The 20,666-nt window shown below is 40.3% G+C and overlaps 1 protein-coding gene and 1 non-coding gene across 3 annotated transcripts in view; both read right to left on the bottom strand.

The window, feature by feature from the left end:
- Positions 1–20,666, bottom strand: part of NAA15 (N-alpha-acetyltransferase 15, NatA auxiliary subunit) — an 85,355-nt gene that overhangs the window by 61,884 nt on the left and 2,805 nt on the right.
- LOC112133176 (U6 spliceosomal RNA) lies at positions 6,298–6,403 on the bottom strand. Its single transcript, XR_002914863.1, has one exon. It is a non-coding gene; the product is annotated as a U6 spliceosomal RNA (small nuclear RNA).

Genomic DNA, 20,666 nt, shown 5'->3' with positions numbered 1-20,666 from the left:
ATTTCTCCTCAACAAGAACCAACATGCATTTAAGTAAATAGATCTCAATTTTTTTCACGAAAAGCACTACTTCTCTAATAGGTCACTTATTACAAACGAGAATAGAGTGCGCCACTGCACCCGGCCCTAAACTAACTTTTTAGGGAACGTACTTTACTTTTATTTAGGGAAAGTGAAATGCAAAATACTACATACGGTATACTTTCAACATATGTTTTACATTCAATTCACTTAAAACAGGTTTTATAAAATGACACAGTAGACAGACATTTTCAGTTCTCCACAGAAGAATCATTGCATTAAACAGAAATACAGGTCTACATTCCCTCATCTGAAACTCTTGTGTTTGGGGAGTTCTTGAAATTTCAAAACTGTGAATAAGGATTTCCCTTGCTATGGAAGGAATGCCAGAGTATCTATCTGTCCTCCTACCTATAACACCTGCATATGTTAGTTCAAAATCTAACATAATAGTTTCAAAAATACTAGAAGAATAATACAGGCTATTGTTTTTCAACAGGAATTAACATTTAAAATTTTAACACTCTGCTATAGAAACAATGAAGCAAAGAAACAAACCAGGATATAATTAAAACAAACTGGGCTGGACTCATGCCTGTAATTGCAGCACTTTGGGAGGTGAAGGTGGGCAGATTGCTTGAGCAGGAGTTCCAGACAACCCTGGGAAACATGGTGAAACCCTGTCTCCACAAAAAGTACAAAAATTAGTTGGGCCTGGTGGTGCATACTTGTAGTCTTAGCTACTGGGGAGGCTGAGGTGGGAGGATTGCTTGAATCTGGGAGGACAAGGCTGCTGCACTATAGCCTGGGCAACAGCAAGACCTGTCTCAAAAAATAAGAGACTGAATTGTTCTAATAGATAATAAAGTCGCATGTGCTAAATTCTGGCACCATACACTCTGAGACTTCTGCTCCCAAATGTGTAAGAATAACTGACACTAGATGAGGTTCCTGCCAACTATAAAACTGGAAAGTAAACATAAAATAGCTGTTTTCAGCTGTTGGACAAAAGCCAATACAGGACTATGGTTTCAGAAGAGAAGCAGGGTAAATCCCAAGAAAAATCCCTATTTCTGTCTAGAAACATCTTCCAGACTGCAGAATAGGTGTAAGAGGTGTAGGGGTGTGGGTGGGGGACCTAAACAGAGCTTAGCAGTCTCACTGACCTGAGTAGATATGAGAATTAGAAACTGCTAGGACACCTGGAATTTATGGGGCAGGGTGCTAGAGAGAACTATATATAGAAGAGGCTTCAGAAATCTGCCACAGGAGTTGGACACGGTAGCTCACGCCTGTAATCCCAGCACTTTGGGAGGCTGAGGCGGGCAGATCACTTGAAGTCACGAGTTCAAAACCAGTCTGGCCAACATGGCAAAAACCCGTCTCTACTAAAAATACAAAAATTAGCCAGACACAGTGGCACGTGCCTGTAATCCTAGACCTTTGGGAGGCCAAGGCCAAGGTGCATCACCTGAGGTCAGGAGTTCGAGACCAGCCTGGCCAACATGGTGAAATCACACCTCTACTAAAAATACAACAATTAGCTGGGCATGGTGGCAGGCGCCTGTAATTCCAGCTCCTCAGGAGGCTGAGGCAGGAGAATTGCTTGAACCCAGGAGGTGGAGGTGACAGTGAGCCAAGATCACACCACTGCACTCCAGCCTGGGTGACAAGAGCAAAACTCTATCTCAAAAAAAAAAAAAACAAAACAAAACAAAAAGAAATCTGCCACAGGAATCCTCCATCCTCCATCAAATACTAAGCTGAGGCTGGGAGCGGTGGCTCATGCCTGCAATCCCAGCTCTTTGGGAGGACAAGGTGGGCGGGTCACTTGAGGTCAGGAGTTTGAGACCAACCTGGCCAACATGGTGAAACCCATCTCTACTAAAAATATGAAAATTAGCTAGGCATGGTGGTGCATGCCTGTAATCCCAGCTACTCGGGAGGCTAAGGCACAAGAATCGCTTGAACCCAGGAGGTGGAGGTTGCGGTGAGCCAAAATTGCCCCATTGCACTCCAGCCAGGGCAACAGAGCAAGACTCTGTCTCAAAAAATAAAAATAAAAAATACACATACACACACACTGTAAGCTGAACAGGTACACAGCAAAGGTCTATGAAAGCTGGGCAAAGAACAATTACCAAGTAGCATGAGCCTAACAACTATTGGTGCTCATGCATGGCTGGCAGACATTTGAATTTCAAGTATCAAGTTAAGAGACTACGTTAAAGACTGCAGAATTCAGCAGAGATCCAGAAAGCTCACACCTTAGGAATAAGATTAATCTAGACCCATGTATTAGTCCATTTTCGTGCTGCTGATAAAGACATACCTGAGACTGGGCAATTTACAAACAAAGAGGTTTATTGGACTTACAGTTCCATAAGGCTGGAGAAGCCTCACAATCATGGCAGAAGGTGAAAGGCATGCCTTATATGGCAGCAGACAAGAGAAGAGAGCTTGTGCAGGGAAACTCCCCTTTTTAAAACTATCAGATCTCATGAGACTCATTCACTATCATGTGAACAGCACAGGAAAGACCCACCCCCATAATTCGATTACCTCCTACCAGGTCTCTCCCACAACACGTGGGAATTCAAGATAAGATTTGGGTGGGGACACAGCCAAACCATATCAACCCATCTTTATTAAAACATAAAAACAAGCCTCAAAAAGAACAAGCTGATAAACAAGCAAATTGTCTGCCAAAACAAAACTCTATTAAGAAAGGCAAGAGGATCCAGACATTAAATATCCTAGGATCCATACTATACGAAATTATGGGAGGAAAATTACTATAAATTCCAAGCAGGAAACTAACCCATGACCTACAGGAGAAAGAAATCAATAAAAAAAAGGAGTCCGAAATATTAATAACAATGACGTAAGTAGCTGAGACTTGAAAACAAGTTACTATTATGTAACACTAAAGGATTTAAAGCAAAACACAAACGCAACAAAAAAACAAATGAGGGGGCCAGGCACGGTGGCTCACACCTGCAATCCCAGCACTTTGGGAGGCTGAGGCAGGCAGATCATGAGGTCAGGAGATTGAGACCATCCTGGCTAACTCAGTGAAACCCCATCTCTACTAAAAATACAAAAAAAAAAAAAAAAAAATTAGCCAGGCATGGTGGCGGATACCTGTAGTCCCAGCTCCTCGGGAGGCTGAGGCAGGAGAATGGCATGAACCCGGGAGGCGGAGCTTGCAATGAGCAGAGATTTCGCCACTGCACTCCAGCCTGGGCAACAAAGCGAGACTCCATTTCAAAAAAAAACCAAAAAAACAACAAATAAGGGCCAGGCACTGTGGCTCCAGTTTGTAATCCCAGTGCTTCTGGAGTCTGAGGCAGGAGGATCACTTGAGGACAGGAGTTTGAAACTAGTATGGGAAACACAGTGAGACCCATCTCTACAAAAAAATAAGTAAAAGGCTACAAATTTTTTTTTAAGAAGAAACGGAAAATCTCAATGAAGAAATGGAAACTATTTTTAAAATGGAAATGTTTAATAGAAGTCACCTTAAGAAATTAGAAAAAATAAGAGCAAATTTAACCCAACATAAGCAGAAGCAAATAAAAACAGAATCGATTAAACAGAAAAAATTTAAAAATATTTGGCTTTGGCAAAAAGAAAAAATACGAAAAAATAAGAAAAACAGAAGAAATTTGTGAAATCAAAAGCTGGTTCTTTCAGAAGATCAAAAAAATGAATAAATCTCTAGTCAGACACAGTCACAAAAGTGCACAGCACAGAATAGCTTATTAAAGGCCCAGCTTTCTAGCCAGAGGATAAAAAGAGGTGGCTGGGCGAGGTGACTCCCACAAGTAACCTCAACACTTTGGGAGGCCCAGGCAGGAGGACTGCTTGAAGCTAGGAGTTCAAGATCAGCCTGGGCAACATGATGAGTCTCAGTCTCAAAAAACACCAGGGAGGCCAGACGCAGTGGCTCACACCTGTAATCCCAACACCTTGGGTGGCCGAGGCGGGCGGATCACCTGAGGTCAGGAGTTCGAGACCAGCCTGCTCAACATGGTGAAACCCCGTCTCTATTAAAAATACAAAAATTAGCCAGGCGTGGTGGCATGCGCCTGTAGTCCCAGCGACTCAGGAGGCAGAGGCAGAAGAATCGCTTGAACCCAGGAAGTGGAGGTTGCACTGAGCCGAGATCGTGCCACTGCACTCCAGCCTGGGTGACAGAGTGAGACTCCGTGTCAAAACATAAATAAATAAGTAAATAAAAAACCCGGGGGAACATTCAGGAAGATCACAGAGAAAGAACTCGGAAAAGCAACACCACGAAGTTGTTTATGAGTCCCTAGGTTTGCCCCCTAACCTATACATGCAAGAATATGACCCTACTCACAATATTAAAGACTTTGAAAACCGAACTAACAGATACTCTGTCCAGGCATCAGACTGGCTATGAAGCGGCACATACATGGAATAGACACAAATAGGACTGCAAAGATGTTGAAAAATAAACTGACATTAGAACAACATCCCAAAGAGGAGTTGGGACTTGAAGCTTGAACCTAACCAAATCACTAAAACAAAATTATCAACATTTTCCACAGGATTTAAGGGAGATCCAGAGTCTAATAAAATAGTATGCAAAGAGGAAAATCTCAACTTGCCTGGGAAAAGAAACAGATACCAATGCAAAGATGAAAGAGATATCTAAGACTTTCTATTCAGTGCCATAAAAATGCTCAAGGAAGCAATAGTGAACACTTTGAAACAATTTTTTTAAGGAGACAATACCTCACTGTATGGACTCAAGAGCAGAAAGAAGATAACAGATAACAGGAAAGTAGCAGTGTGCAAAAAAATTTATCCAATCTGAAAAAAACAGAGAAAGATGTTTAAAGAAACAGAGCTTTAGGAATCTGTTGGTAAGAGGAATCCCAGAAAGAGACATTCTCAGTGGCCAGGCACAGTGCATCAGCACCACAGCTGAGCTGAAACACCATGTCATGAGATCATGGCATCTGAAACCCACAATATTAAGAAATAGAACTTGGCTGGGTGTGGTGGCTCACACCTGCAATCTCAGCACTTTGGGAGGCCAAGATGGGCAGATTGCTTGAGCCCAGGAGTTCAAGACCAGCCTGGCAACACGGCAAAACCCATCTCTACTAAAAACACACAATTCTCCAGGCACGGTAGTGTACACCTGTTATCCCAGCCGCCCACGAGGCTGAGGTGGGAGGATCACTTGAGCCTGGGAGGCTGAAGCTACAGTGAGCCATGACCATGTCACTACACTGCAGTGTTGGCAACAGCAAGTGCCTGTCTCAAAATAAATAAATAAATAAATAAAGCAAAAATAAAATAAAAGAAATACAACTTTTGGCCAGGCGCGGTGGCTCACGCCTGTAATCCTAGCACTTTGGGAGGCTAAGGTGGGTGGATCACAAGGTCAGGAGTTCGAGACCAGCCTGGCCAACGTGTTGAAACCCCATCTCTACTAGAAATACAAAATTTAGCCAGGCTGGAGTGCAGTAGCATGATCTCGGCTCACTGCAACCCCCGCCTCATGGGTTTAAACGATTGTCCTGCCTCAGCCTCCTGAATAGCTGGGATTACAGGCGTGCACCACCATGCCTGGTTAATTTTTGTATTTTCAGTAGAGATGGGGTTTCACCATGTTGGCAGCCTGGTCTCCAACTCCTGACCTCAGCTGATCCACCAGCTTTGGCCTCCCAAAGTGCTGGGATGACAGGCGTGAGCCACAGCACCCCGCCTACAAAAATGTTTTTAGATATACTGATCCAAACTATCACCCTCTAACTGGATAAGGGATTATAGCTCTGTAAGAATTCTGTTTTCTTTTATTCAAGCTAAACAGCTTTGTTCTTTTAGCTGTTCCTTATATGAAAGTTTTAAGTTCCTTTTTTTTTTTTTTTTTTTTTGAGATGGGGTCTGTCGCCTAGGCTGGAGTACAGTGGCGTGATCTTGGCTCACTGCAATCTCCACTTTCCGGGTTTAAGTGATTCTCTTGCCTCAGCCTCCCAAGTAGCTGGGATTACAGGCACATGCCACCACACCAGGCTAATTTTTGTATTTTTCGTAGAGACGGAGTTTTGCTGTGTTGGCCAGGCTGGTCTTGAACTCCTGACCTCAGGCGATCAGCACACCTCAGCCTCCGAAAGTGCTGGGATTACAGGTGTGAGCCACCATGCCCAGCCTCCTTTGACATTTTAGACCACTCTATAAAGTTGATATAATATTATTCCCATGTTTCTATGTTTTACTTAATTTTTTTATATTTAAGAAAACATGGAATATTTCATGAATTTACATGTCATCCTTGTGCAGGGGCCATGCTAATAATCTCTGTATTGTTCCAATTGTAGTATATGTGCTGCCAAAGAAGCACCCTATATTAAAAAAACTAATATAACAGGGTTTCAAAAAAACAAACGGGGGAACTGAAATGGAATTGCTAAATTTTTATTTTTCCAAATAAGCCATTAAAAAAATTTTGGTGTTAGTATTTCACACACACACACACAAAAAGCATCTTAATATTATAAAGGTAATAAATACTCAGTCTCAGAATAAAAAAGACAAGAAAGATCTGTAAGGAATTTTACACCAATATTTTTGTGGACTACAAGCATTAGGGTGTCATTGGTCTGTATCTTTGGAAGTTTTGGACCCAGAAGTGAAAATTACATATATGGTCTTACTAGCAAGCAAAATTGAGTGTTAACAATCACCATCCACTTTCTGAATATTATACTCTTGTTAATGTATCATAAAATGTGCCAGATTTTATATTTCATTTATTTTGTAGCATGAAATTATGTCACTTGAAGAAAGAACATTAAAGGGGCATTTCGGATTCCTGCTTGATAAGAGTAGAAATCTGCAAAACAAGGATTATACATATAATTGACAGACAGCTATAAAATATAACCTCATAGTTATTTCCATGACAAATGCTTCCAAGAGAGTTTGAAGAGAGAACAATGGGGTAAAACAGAAGTATAACCAATTATCCAATTATATAAAACCTGAATTGCAAATTATTTTAAAGCAAACACAAATATTTTCAAGTACAGCACATAAAAAACATGGATTAAGTCCCCTATAGGTTAATGGCCATCCTCTAATCTGCGTTTGTTTTGTTTTTTTTTCAAGACAGTGTCTTGCTCTGTCACCCAGGCTAGAGTGCAGTGGCATGATCTGGACTCACTCCAACCTCCGCCTCCCAGATTCAAGAGATTCTCCTGCCTCAGCCTTCCGAGTAGCTGGGATTGCAGGCATGTGCCACCATGCCCAGCTAATTTTTGTATTCTTAGTAGAGACAGATTTCACCATGTTGGCCAGGCTGGTCTCGAACTCTTGACCTTGTGATCTACCCGCCTCGGCCTCCGGAAGTGCTGGGATTACAGGCGTGAGCCACTGCGCCCGGCCCACCATCCTCTAATTTCTACACACTCCACAAATCCTCATAAAAACCATATAGGCCAAGAAAAAGAGCAAATAAAATCATCCATAGCTGACCCCACAGCATTATAAGGAGATGAAATGACTAAAAACTCCAATTTACGTATAAGAGCATAAACACTGAAGACCAGAAGCTTCAATGGGAACTGTCCAGAAGAGCAATATAGCAGAGTCCTAGTGGTAACTGAATTACATGTAATATGACTGAGGATTTACCATCAGGAGAGGGCCCCATCTGAGAGAAAGTACTGGCACATCTGAGACATAACAGTGAGAGCAATGGCTATTGGGAAGTCAAAAATAATACACTTAGAAAGTATGTAAGATCAAAGGCAACAGTTTTAGCAAGGCACAGTTTCTGGGAGAGAAGGAAGTGTCATTTGGAGGGTTGGTGATAAAGGGAAAAAAGGAAGTGACCAGAGCATAAATGGCCTACTAAAACAAGACAGAACTATGGCAGGGGGGTGGGGGGAGGTGTTAATTTATTTTTAAAACTACATTTCACTGTGGCAACAAATCAGAGTGCTCTTGAACTAAGAGACTGAGAAGGCCACCCTAACCCCATCACCAAAATAAGACAAAATAAGATAACAATATTGTTGGTACAGTAAAATCTAGCACAAACAACCTGAACAGAAAAAAGGACTCAGCATTCGTACCAAATTACTTATAAGGAATAAAAAGTAAAATACTTGGGCAGACGAAAATACACCAAAAACCCTTACAGAGAAAAGATGTAATATCACCATATCCATCGCAAATTTAAAGTAATTAAATAACAAATGCAGACATAAAAGAACACCTCAAATTAGAAACTCAAAATTTTAAAGAGTAGACAAATAACAGGAACTTGTAAAACATGAACAAACTGAACTTAAATGAAGACTAAATTACAAAAGATGCCCTAGAGAGAACAGATATGATATGAAGAGACAGAAAATAGGAATGCTTTCACATAAATGAAAAAGAAATAGATGTGAAAAGAATCAAAGAAAACTCATACATATAGAAGAGAGAGAACAGGTATGGTAGCTCACACCTGTAATCCCAACACTCTGGGAGGCCAAGGCAGGTGGATCACTTGAGGTCAGGAGTTCGAGACCAGTCTGACCAACATGGTGAAACCCTGTCTCTACTAAAAATACAAAAATTGGCAGGGCATGGGGGTGCATGCTTGTAATCCCAGCTACTTGGGAGGCTGAGGCAGGAGAATCGCTTGAACCTGGGAGGTGGAGGTTGCAGTATGCTGAGATGGCACCACTCCCCTCTAACCTGGGCAACAGAGCCAGACTCTGTTGAAAAAAAAAAAAGAGAGAGAGGCAAATAAGATTCAACAGTCAAAGATTACTGAAGAATAAAATAGAACAGAACTAACAATACTCAAAGCTATAACTCAAGAAAATTTCTTGGATGTCTAAGAAAAAAATCAAGTCACATACTAAGAAATAAAATCAGGTGGGCATTAGCAACACAAGCAAGATACAAGCAGGGTAGTATTTCCAAGAAATATTTCAAGAATCAAAGAAAAGTCATACATATAGAAAAGAGAGAACAGGTGGTAGATGTGAATCAAATATTTTATATCCAGCCAAGCTGTCCTTCAAATATCAAGGATATAGGAAACAATTTAAACATGTAAAAATTTAAGAAATTGTTCCACAAGCATTCCTGAGGAATCTACTAGATGATGAGCTTTATCCAACCAAGAAGTGATTGAGAACTTCAAGAAAAGATCTGTAAATCTTTAACGATATTGTAGTACTAAATTTAAAACAAAGGTATTGATGAAGAAGAATAGTATGTAAAATGACATACTCTCACAAAGTAAATATAACTTCAAAAAATCACAGGAAAAGAGACAGAAAAAAAAAGAAACTGGAATAACACTTCACACGTAAGAAAATGAAACTAAATGGCTCTAATTTAAAGCTGACAAACCAAATAGAAGAAACCTAAATTTTTTTTTAAAAAAAGAGAGACTAAGAGAATTTTTAAAGGTATAATATAAAGGTAACTAATGAAAATATAAACTCTCTTAAGTAAAAAATAAAAATAAAAAATAAGCAAATAAAAACATCAAACAGAATATAAAACCCAGAGTAAGTATAACATAAACCAAAGATGAGATCAATTCAGTGAAAAAGCTAAGGTTTAAAATAGACTACATCTACAAAAGAGCAAGTACTCATAATACACGCGCTTTACCATTTGGCATGCACTTGTATACGTTATCTCACTACCTAATTTGGGAGGTAGTTTAGAAAAGTACTGCTTTTCTCTTTTACTCAGATTTGCCGAGTCTTTGCTGTTGTTGTTGTTGTTGTTGTTGTTGTTGTTCTTGAGACGCGGTCTCACTCTGTCACTCAGGCTGGAGTGCAGTGGCATGAACACTGCTCACTGAAGCCTGGACCTGCCAGGCTCAAGCAATCCCCCACCTCAGCCTGCCAAGTAGCTGGGATTACAGGCACGCACCACCACGCCTGGCTAATTTTTGTATTTTTGTACAGACAGGGTTTTGCCATGTTGCCCAGGCTGGCCTGGAACTCTTGGGCTCAAGTGATCCTCCCACCTCTGCCTCTCAAAGCACTGAGATTACAGGCGTGAGCCATCGTCCCTGGCCTATTTCCTGGGTTTTAAAATGTCACTTGGTCTCCCCACAGAATCTTTAAAATGAATTAGCCTCTATCAAAAGCTTCCCTAGGCCGAGGCAGAGCTTGCAGTGAGCCGAGATCGCACCACTGCACTCCAGCCTGGGCGAAAGAGCAAGACTCCGTCTCAAAAAATAAAATAAAATAAAATCTTCCCTAGGCTGGGTGCGGTTGCTCATGCCTGTATTCCCAGCACTTTGGGAGGCTGAGGTAGGCGGATCACAAGGTCAAGAGATCGAGACCATTGTGGCCAACATGGTGAAATCCCGTTTCTACTAAAAATACAAAAATTTGCTGGGCATGGTGGCACACGCCTGTAATCCCAGCTATTCAGGAGCCTGAGGCAGGAGAATTGTTTGAACCCAGGAGGCAGAGGTTGAGGTAAGCCAAGATCATGCGACTGCACTCCAGCCTGGTGACAGAGTGAGACTCCATCTCAACAAAAAAGCTTCCCTAACAAAGAAAAAGTTGGAAGACGCTTAAGTCTCCTTGGTTTTCATTTAGTGGCAGTGGCAACCTAAGATGGCAAAGAATGTGGCACTATCTCAGGTATTAGATGCAAGACCAGGGCTCTTAGTAAACAGCCATATTTCAGAGTTAAGAACTACTCAAACACAGGATATATGATCTCTACAACTCTAAGTTAAATCATGTACAGTTAAATTCTGTTACAATGCTTGTTTTGAAAACACACATTGGCTCCAACACAATTGATGGGGGAGCATTTTGAGCATTTTAAATTTCATGTTTGCGTCTGTGAATTTCATCTGTTAGAAACTCTAGATGAACACAGAAAACAGCATCTAGCCAAAACAAGTCTCATAGGCATGCACAGCAGCACCCAGACACACACCTCAAACAACTACCTCAGTTTCCCTTGTATGTTGTGAGCCACAATGAACCACACCCATCTACATCTGATGTTACAACTTTCCATCAGATTTCAGATAACCTGCCTTTCTCCACTTCACAATAATTTACAAACTGTAATCCTTCAGATGCCCACTTCTGCAAGCAAGCACTGTCTTTTTCAAGGTAAAGTGCAATATTTACATCATAGTATTATGTATTTGTTAACCATTTAACATATGTAAAACAGTACTACCATTTTAAGTTCTTATCTTTGTTTTTAATCTGTCACTAATAATGTTTTTTAATGTTGTGGTCAAACTCATTTTTCCCATAAGCCCTGTGGTTGTTATTGCCTGATTTTGCAAAGCGCAGCGATTTTAAGGAATCTCTATGTCCCGATATAGTGGAATTACCTGTATATAAAGCATTTAGAAATATACTGTAACAGGCCAGGCGCAGTGGCTCACACCTGTAATGCCAGCACTTTGGTAGGCCGAGGCAGGCAGATCACCTGAGGTCGGGAGTTAGAGGCCAGCCAATGGAGAAACCCTGTCTTTACTAAAAATACAAAATTAGCCGAGCATGGTGGCAAATGCCTGTAACCCCAGCTACTTGGGAGGCTGAGGCAGGCGAATCACTTGAACCAGGGAGGTGGAGGTTGCAGTGAGCCAAGATCGCGCTGTCATTGCACTCCAGCTTGGGCAACAAGAGTGAAACTCCATCACAAAAAAAAAAAAAAATATACTGTAACAATGTAGTCATTAAGTATTGGCTATACTTACAATTTCCTTAAGGGAGTGTCACAAAGTTTATATCAGCTAACATGTAAAAAGTCTAGCATAAAATCTGGGTCAAAATAGATACTAAATAAATACTGCTTTGCTTAATGTTCCCCTTCTTAAAAATTCTAACTTGGTCCTCAAACATTTATAATTAAAGGTACTCTTGTACTACCCAACAAGTTCTCTTTGAAAAATAGAGTAACATTTTAAGTGTAAGCCATGTTATTGTGAGAGGAAAAAAAAGTTTTTGAATTTGAACAGCAACCATGTGTAAAAGCAGACAACCAACCAAGGCCAGGCTTTTTTTCCCTAGGTCTATTGTTTTTAAAAGCAAACTTTCACTTCTCCTTTTATGTAATCAGATAAAACAACTCTGACAGACGCCACTCAGGAATGTTTACACAATCTCCTCTGTAATAAAATCAAATGGAATCTTTAAGATTAAAAATATTACTGGCTTCAAATAATATTCTTTCCCCAAGGTGTTTCAGTAGAAACTTCATATTATTTCAACTGAAGATTTGTTCATATTATACTAACCAAAGAAAGTGCAGTAGAGCCCATCAGATAACAAAAACATCAACATGTCCATCATTTAATTCTCACACTGCAATTTTTATTTTACTTATTTTTCCCCCCCGAGACAAGGTCTCATTCTGTCATCCAGGCTGGAGTGCAGTGGCATGATGATAGCTCATTGCAGTCTTGAACTCCTAGGCTCAAGCGGTCCTCCACCTCAGCCTCCCAAGTAGCTAGGACTACAGGTTTGCACCACCACCACATCCAGGTAACTTTTTCATTTTTTACAGAGACAGAGCCTTGCTATGTTGCCCAGGCTGGTCTCAAACTCCTGACTTCAAGAGATTTTCCACACTGGCCTCCCAAAGCGATGGGATTACAAGCTATTTTACTGCTAAATAACAAGGAAAGAAAAGATTGCTTTAATTAAATTAAAAGTGTAAGGGATTATTTTAATGCCATATTAAGTAGTGAACAATATAATTTCCTATCTTACCTAGGAGGAAAAAAACCACATGCAACAAGTTAGACTAGTGTTCTTAAAGTTGCAACTTTAATACAAGTTTGTACAGCATGTATCATAAAACAACTTAGATGTTTAAGCCTACAACTGGCATTTCAGGGAAATTTCCAAAAGTCAAGAATACAACCACAGCATAAAATTCCTTCCACACCCTAACATTTACATTTACACTGAGAACTATCACTGAATTTAAGCCTCTTCACTCACCCTTCTTACTATCAGAATTGGCAATTGACATTCTTTTCAGAACTATTTTTCACTAAGAATCTTAAGTTTGTCTCCTCAACAGGATATTGCCTGTAAATAGAGAGCAAAGTTGTATTTAGATATGAATGCTGATTGCTGGCTAAGCTCACTGTTAAGTGACTTGTTCTCTCTTCCACATCAGCTTCCCAGCATACCAAGAATTAAACTTGATTTTTAAATTTTCTGAAAAACACAAAGCAACTCTAACACAACAATTATTTTCCTTCTAATTTTTTTTTTAAAGAGATGGAGTCTCGCTATGGTGCCCAGGCTGGAGTGCAGTAGCAATTCACAGGCGCAATAATCACAAACTATAGCCTTGAACTCCTGGGCTCAACCAATCTTGCTGCCTCAGACTCCTGAGTAACTGGCATGCACCCCTGCGCCCAGCTCTTCTAACATTTTATATTTTAAATTTTATAACAGGTCTATTTCTTAATATAATATACAGTGGTTGCCAACTCTGACTTCGGGTCAGAATCGGCTGTAAAGCTTTATGAAATGACGTATGACTGAGACCTACTATCTGAAGATTCTAATACAGCAGCAGGCTCCTCACAACAAACTCATTTAATCCTGATACCATTTCTCCTCCAATGCCAAAACCAAAGAAACAATAATAAAATTTTCCTCTTATTATGCTTTTGTGATGAAAGAAAGGCTATATAAACAAATACTATAATTCATTTATAAATTAAACTTCAAAGTCTTACCATAATATAGGCTCTGCCCAATATCCTACAATTACTTCATACACTAATGTACTCTGTAATGCTAAAGCCCAGCTTAATTCCCTTCTACAAAAATTTATGCAAGCACACAATCCAAAGATCTTTCTCTCTTGCCCTGTAATCACTGTTTTCACACTCACTTCACATAACAAATATTTATTAAACATCTACTATGGTACATCATTTTAACCAATGCGAATAGAGCCATCAACAGACGTCCTTATCTTCATAAAACCTACATTTTAATTGTGGAAAATATGTGATAAACATAAAAGTAAATGTATGTCAGAAGCTGATAAATGAGAATAAAGTAAGAAATAAGAAAATAAGGTGAGAAGGACTGACTGCTAGCCAAGGAAGGCCTCTAAATAACATTTAAAGGATACCTGTTTAGCTGGGCATGGTGGCACGTGCCTGTAGTCCCAGCTACCCAGAAGGCTAAGGTGGGAGAATCGCTTGAACCCAGGAGACAGAGGTTGCAGTGAGCCGAGATCACACTACTGCACTCCAGCCCTCCAGCCTGGGCAACAGAGTAAGACCCTGTCTCAAAAAAAATTTTTTTAAATAGGCGAGGCATGATGGCTCACACCTGTAATTCCAGCATTTTGGGAGGCCAAGGCAGGTGGATCACTTGAGGTGTGGAGTTCGAGACCAGCCTGGCCAACATGGTAAAACCCCGCCTGTACTAAAAATACAAAAATTAGCCAGGCGTGGTAGCAGGCACCTGGAATCCCAGCTACTCGGGAAGCTGAGGCGGGAGAATCACTTGAACCCGGGAGGCGGAGCCTGAAGTAAACTAAAATTGTGCCACTGCATGCCAGGTTGAGTGACAAAGCAAAACCCTGTCTCAAAAAATAATAATAAAAATAAGTTTAAAATTAAAAATAAATAAAGGACACCTGAGCAGAAGTCCTAAAACAAATAAGAAAAATGAGTCACACAGGTTATCTGGGGGAGAAAATTCTGAACAGTCCTTTGCATATGATCCTTTATATGACCTAGCTTTTTATGTCCAAAAATGCTTTTATGAAGAAAGAAGATATATTTGAATCAATGCTCTGTCAGAACTGCATTGTCAGAAGCAGAAATATTAAAAGATATAAGACTGCACACTAAGGAGAGAGATCCCTTCAGTTGAGGCCAGCTGGACAGTATCTCTCCAGTCCCCCAATCACACCGAGCACTATGCCTGCCTCTCTGGAAACTGTTCATTAACCAGTGCTTCAATAGTTTGGATGGCAATTCTATTATCATCAAATAACTAGTTTGAGCCCCAATAATGACCCAGGACTGCAAGACTTTGACACATCTAAAAAATGGAACATTAAATTCAGTTCCCTTTTAAGCTTTAGTCTGCTTTTCTGAAAATATAGTGTTGTCCATCTACTACTATTAAAAACTGAACTGTGGTCACTCTGCACAAACAAGTATTTTTAACCCACTCTCTTGATGCAAAAGAATTATTTTTTAAAACATTTCAGGTTTCTAACACAATACAGAATTTTAAAAATATATGCTGTCAGTTTAAAACAAAAACATGTATTTGTTCATTCATACTGCATCTCACTCCAGAAAGACAAAAATTAAAGTAAGCCAACAGGCCAGGCGCAGTAGCATGTACCATAATCTCAGCTACTTGGGAGGCTGAAGCAGGAGGATCACTTGAGCTCAGGACTAGCCTGGGCAACACAGTGAAATCCTGGTCTCACACATACACACACACACACACACACACACACATTTAAAAAGCAAGCAAAGAATAAATTTACCACATTATTAAAAGATTTTCACTTCTCATTAGATTTTTTTTTTTTTTTTTTGAGACGAAGTTTCACTCTTGTCCTCCAGGCTGGAGAGCAATGGCACGATCTCGGCTCACTGCAACCTCCATCTCCTGAGTTCAAATGATTCTCCCACCTCAGCCTCCCGAGTAGCTGGGATTACAGGCGCCTACAACCACGCCCAGCTAAGTTTTGTATTTTTAGTAGAGACGGGGTTTCACCACATTGGCCAGGCTGGTCTCGAACTCCTGACCTCAGGTGATCCACCCGCCTCAGCCTCTCAAAGTGCTGGGATTACAGGCGTGAGCCACCGCACCCGGCCCTCATTCGATTTTTACAGAAAAATCATTTTGTAATTTTTATAATAATTATATACACATTATATACACATATATAAAATAGCAAAACAGCATTTTGTTTTCTGGTATACTTTTAAGGAATAATTTATCCGAGTTTAAACTTACGATTATCGGCAGGGCGCAGTGAGTGGCTCACACCTGTAATCCCAGCACTTGGGAGGCTGAGGTGGGTGGATCACCCGAGGTAAGCAGTCTGAGACCAGCCTGGCCAACATGACGAAACCCTGTCTCTACTAAAAATACAAAACTTAGCTGGGTGTGGTGGTGGGCACCTGTAATCCCAGCTACTGGGGACGCTAGGCAGGAGAATCACTTGAACCTGGGAGGCGGAGGTTGCAGTGAGCCGGAGAGTGCAGTGAGCCGAGATCACGCCACTGTACTCCAGCCTGGACAACAAAAGCGAGACTCCATCTCAAAAAAAATAAACTTATGATTAACTACTATGTACAGAATGGGATTTCAGAACAGACCAAACTTTGTTTCCATTTTTTGATTTTTTTGTTATATTCTAAATATATAAAGTACAAGCAAACGTATATTAAAACCAATTTCAAAGTTACTGTCTACTCTTAGTTGCAAAACTGGAATTCTGTCACAAAGAAATTTAATCAGTTAAACTTTCATGTGCATATGGACACCTACTTGCTAACAATTCCTAATCTAAATTTCATCAGCAACTAAAGCTAAACTAAGTATCATTAACTAGCAGAAATATTAACTTTCCCAAAGAAAATAAATCACATAAAATAATTTACCTATTATACAATGGGCCGGGCGCGGTGGCTCAAGCCTGTAATCCTAACACTTTGGGAGGCCAAGGCGGGCGGATCAGGAGGTCAGGAGATCGAGACCATCCTGGCTAACACGGTGAAACCCCGTCTCTACTAAAAATACAAAAAATTAGCCAGGCATGGTGGCGGGCGCCTGTAGTCTCAGCTACTCAGGAGGCTGAGGCAGGAGAATGGCGTGAACCAGGGAGACAGAGCATGCAATGAGCCGAGATTGTACCACTGCACTCCAGCTTGGGCAACAGAGCGAGACTCCATCTCAAAAAAATAATAAAAATAATAATAATAATAATTTACTTATTATACAATGTATACAGCCACCTAATAAGTATTACTACTCCTTTGCCTAACAAAGAATTCCCTCACCCTCCTCCTACACCCCTCCCCTAAATAGTTAAACACTAGGCAGGTGTGATGTTAAGTGCCCTGAAAAGAAAAAAAAGTTTTATTCCAGACTGTAACTAACACTAGCTGTTGACCTTAATCTCAGTCTGTTTGCTTAATAAAAATGTCCCCACCTTGAAAAGTTTTGAGAATTAAGAAAGGACTCTAAATAAAGCATGCTGTGTCCAAAACGGTAACCATTCACCACATGTGACTATTTGAATTTAAATTAAGATTAATTAAAAATTCATTTCCTCAGTTGCACTAGCCATATTCCAAGTGTGCAATAATTACATGTGGCCAGGCCAGGCACAGTAGCTCACACCTGTAATCCCAGAACTTTGGGAGGCCAAGGCAGGAGGACTGCTTGATCCCAGGAGTTCAAGACTAGCCTGGCCAACATGGCGAAACCCTGTCTCTACCAAAAATACAAAAATTAGCGAGGCGTGGTGGCACGCCTGTAGTCGCAGCTACTCGGGAGACTGAGCTAGGAGGATAGCTTGAGCCCGGGAGGTGGAGGCTGCAGTGACCCGTGATCAAACCACTGCACTCCAGCCTGTGTGATAGAGTTAGACCCTGTCTTAACAACAACAACAAAAAACAAACCTACACATGGCCAATGGCTATCATATTAGAGCAGATAACAAATATTTCCATCATCACAGAAAATTCTACTGTACAGTGCTATTCTAAAGCACCTAGAGCGGAGCCTGGCAAATGGTAGATTTCTCATTTTACCTGGCAAATAGTGACAAATCACAAACATAATCATCATGCTATTTTAACTTCTCTCACCACTTTTCTAGGAAAGAAAAATTCTGTCCTTTAACACTTACAACTAACAATATAAATCATTCAGGCTAAAGTCCAAAACTACATTTATTGATGTACAATATTTTAACTATTCCCAACTTAGATTTTTCTTATAACTGACATTAACATTTGAAGAGCAAAAAAGAGAGAAGGAAGCAGCAGTGACAGCAACCAACCTACCAACACTTGATTGAAAGGCATTAGGGTATGTCCACCTTTTCCAAGCAGGTTAAAATCTAAGGTGTGGATTTTGTTCTACTCTGGCAACCTCATTTTTCCCACCCTTAACCTAGATCCTAACAAAGTGGTATAAATATCTGGTAACTCCCTCAAACTTTTAGATAAACAAATAGCATCAACAGTAGGCAAAGGCCACAATTTTCTAATGACTTAATTTTCCAAATAAGTTAAAACAGTTTGTAATTACAAAAAAAAAAACAAAACCCAGCTTCTGGCAAACACAAGTCTTCCTTAAACTGTTACATAGGACCAGGCGCAGTGGCTCATGCCTGTAATTCCAGCACTTTGGGAGGCCGAGGCAAGCAGAACACTTGAGGTCACTAGTTCAAGACCAGCCTGGCCAACATAGTGAAACATCGTCTCTACTAAAAATACAAAAAAAAACTAGCCGAGTGTGGTGGCAGGCGCCTGTAATCCCAGCTACTTGGGAGGCTGAGGCATGAACCCAGGAGGTGGAGGTTGCAGTGAGCCAAGATCACACCACTGCACTCCAGCCTGGGCGACAGAGCAAAACTGTCTCAAAAAACAAACAAAATAAAATAAACTCTTACATAGTATATGTCACATTAAATTCATCCCGTCCTTTTTCTAGACAAATTATCAGCAATAAACATTATGCAAGCATTTTGACTAACTTAGGACAATGCTTTAATCAGAAAACAGAAGAGTAATATTGGAAAAAAGAGAAAAATATACAACAAAACTGAATTATAGAGATCAACTAGACTAGATCGAGCCAGGCAAATCCGCTGCAGAAACTCTAAAATTTTTGCAAACTTATGTGTAAAGCAGGTTTCCATTAAAAATTTAAGGAAAAAAAATGTTTATTTTGAAATACAAACTAACTGTATTTCAAAATGTTTATTTTGAAATACAAACTAACTAATATGAACCAGATATTCCTACTTAAGTTTATCATAACAAGTATAGTACAACTAACAAAGTAGCAGCTCAAAAGTTGAATGCTGCAGGAATGATTTAACAAGTTACCAAGCAGCCAGGAGCAGTGGCTCAGGCCTGTAATCCCAGCATTTTGGGAGGCCAAGGCGGGTGGATCACTTGAGGCTGGGAGTTTGAGATGAGCCTGAACATGGAGAAACCCCATCTCTACTAAAAATACAAAATTAGCCAGGTGTGGTGGCACACGCCTGTAATCCCAGCTACTCGGGAGGCTGAGGCAGAATTGCTTGAACCCGGGAGGCAGAGGTTTCGGTGAGCCGAGATCATGCCATTGCCCTCCAGCCTGGGCAACAAGAGCGAAACTCTGTCTCAAAAACAAAAAAAAACAACAAGTTACCAACCCAGCAACACTTGATTACATACAGCACACACATCACATTATGTCCAACATTTCCTTTATCAGACAGGGCAAAAAAAAAAATATTAAAATCAAAAGCACTAACTTACTATGGAATCTCAAGAAACAGAAGCAATTTCAAAAAATCAATACTATCCTTTTGGTCAGTAATACTTTCTTCATTCCTAATGTATGAGAACAATAAGGACATTTTAGCTCCTTTACTTTTCTTTCATTTAGTGACTTCCACATTTCTCTCACATATAACTTATCAATAGATCTTCAGCACTGTGATTTTGGCAATAAACTTACAGGTTTTTGCCCCACTAACACTACCACAAAAAAATTAAGATGTTTAATCAAAAATTGCTATCATATGGATGGTTAAACACACTGTGGTACATCCATATCATGGAATACTACTCGGCAACAAAAAGGAATAAACTATTAGCTGGATGTAGTAGTCCTGTAGTGATCCCCGCTACTCCGGAGGCTGAAGCGGGAGGACTGCTTGAGTCCAGTAGTTTGAGGTTACAGTGCCCTATTGATAGAGCCTATAAATAGCCACTACACTCCAGCCTGGGCAACAGAGGAAGACTCTATCTCTAAACCCAAAAGAATGGCAAAATTATACAAATAGAGGACATGTACTGGTTGCTGGAGCCTGCAGCGAGAGGGGATGGGAGGGGGGTGGGAGAGATAATGGATGTGGTTCTAACAGGGCACACAGAGGGGGGTACTTTGGACTGAAGGAACTGTTCTGTAGCCTAATTGTAGTGGTGCAACCTATACATGGAATAACACTGCACAGAAGTAAATACAGTCAGCTCTCATTATCCTTGGTGTCTGCATCCATAGGTAAAAACTATTTTTAAAAATACAATAAAAAATACAAATTTTAAAAATATAGTATAACTATATAACAGTAATATTGCATTAGGTATTATAAGTAATCTAGAGATATTTAAAGTATACATTTCCATAGGTTATATTCAAATACTACACCACTTTACATAAGGGACTCAAACACCCGCAAATTTTGGAATCTCGCGGAATCCTGAAATCAACCCCCGACAGACACCAAGGGATGACTGCACCCGCGTGCGCGAGCACTCACATGTGCGTACAAGTAAACTGGGGAAATCTGAATAAGATTGGTGAATTGTATCAATGTTATAATAATGAACCATGGTTTTGCAAGGTATTAGTGTTGGGAAAACTGAG

Source organism: Pongo abelii, chromosome 3, assembly GCF_028885655.2.
Source record: "Pongo abelii isolate AG06213 chromosome 3, NHGRI_mPonAbe1-v2.0_pri, whole genome shotgun sequence".
Classification (NCBI taxonomy): domain Eukaryota; kingdom Metazoa; phylum Chordata; class Mammalia; order Primates; family Hominidae; genus Pongo; species Pongo abelii.
Note: the sequence above shows the minus strand (reverse complement) of the source record. Positions and strands in the feature narration are given on the sequence as shown.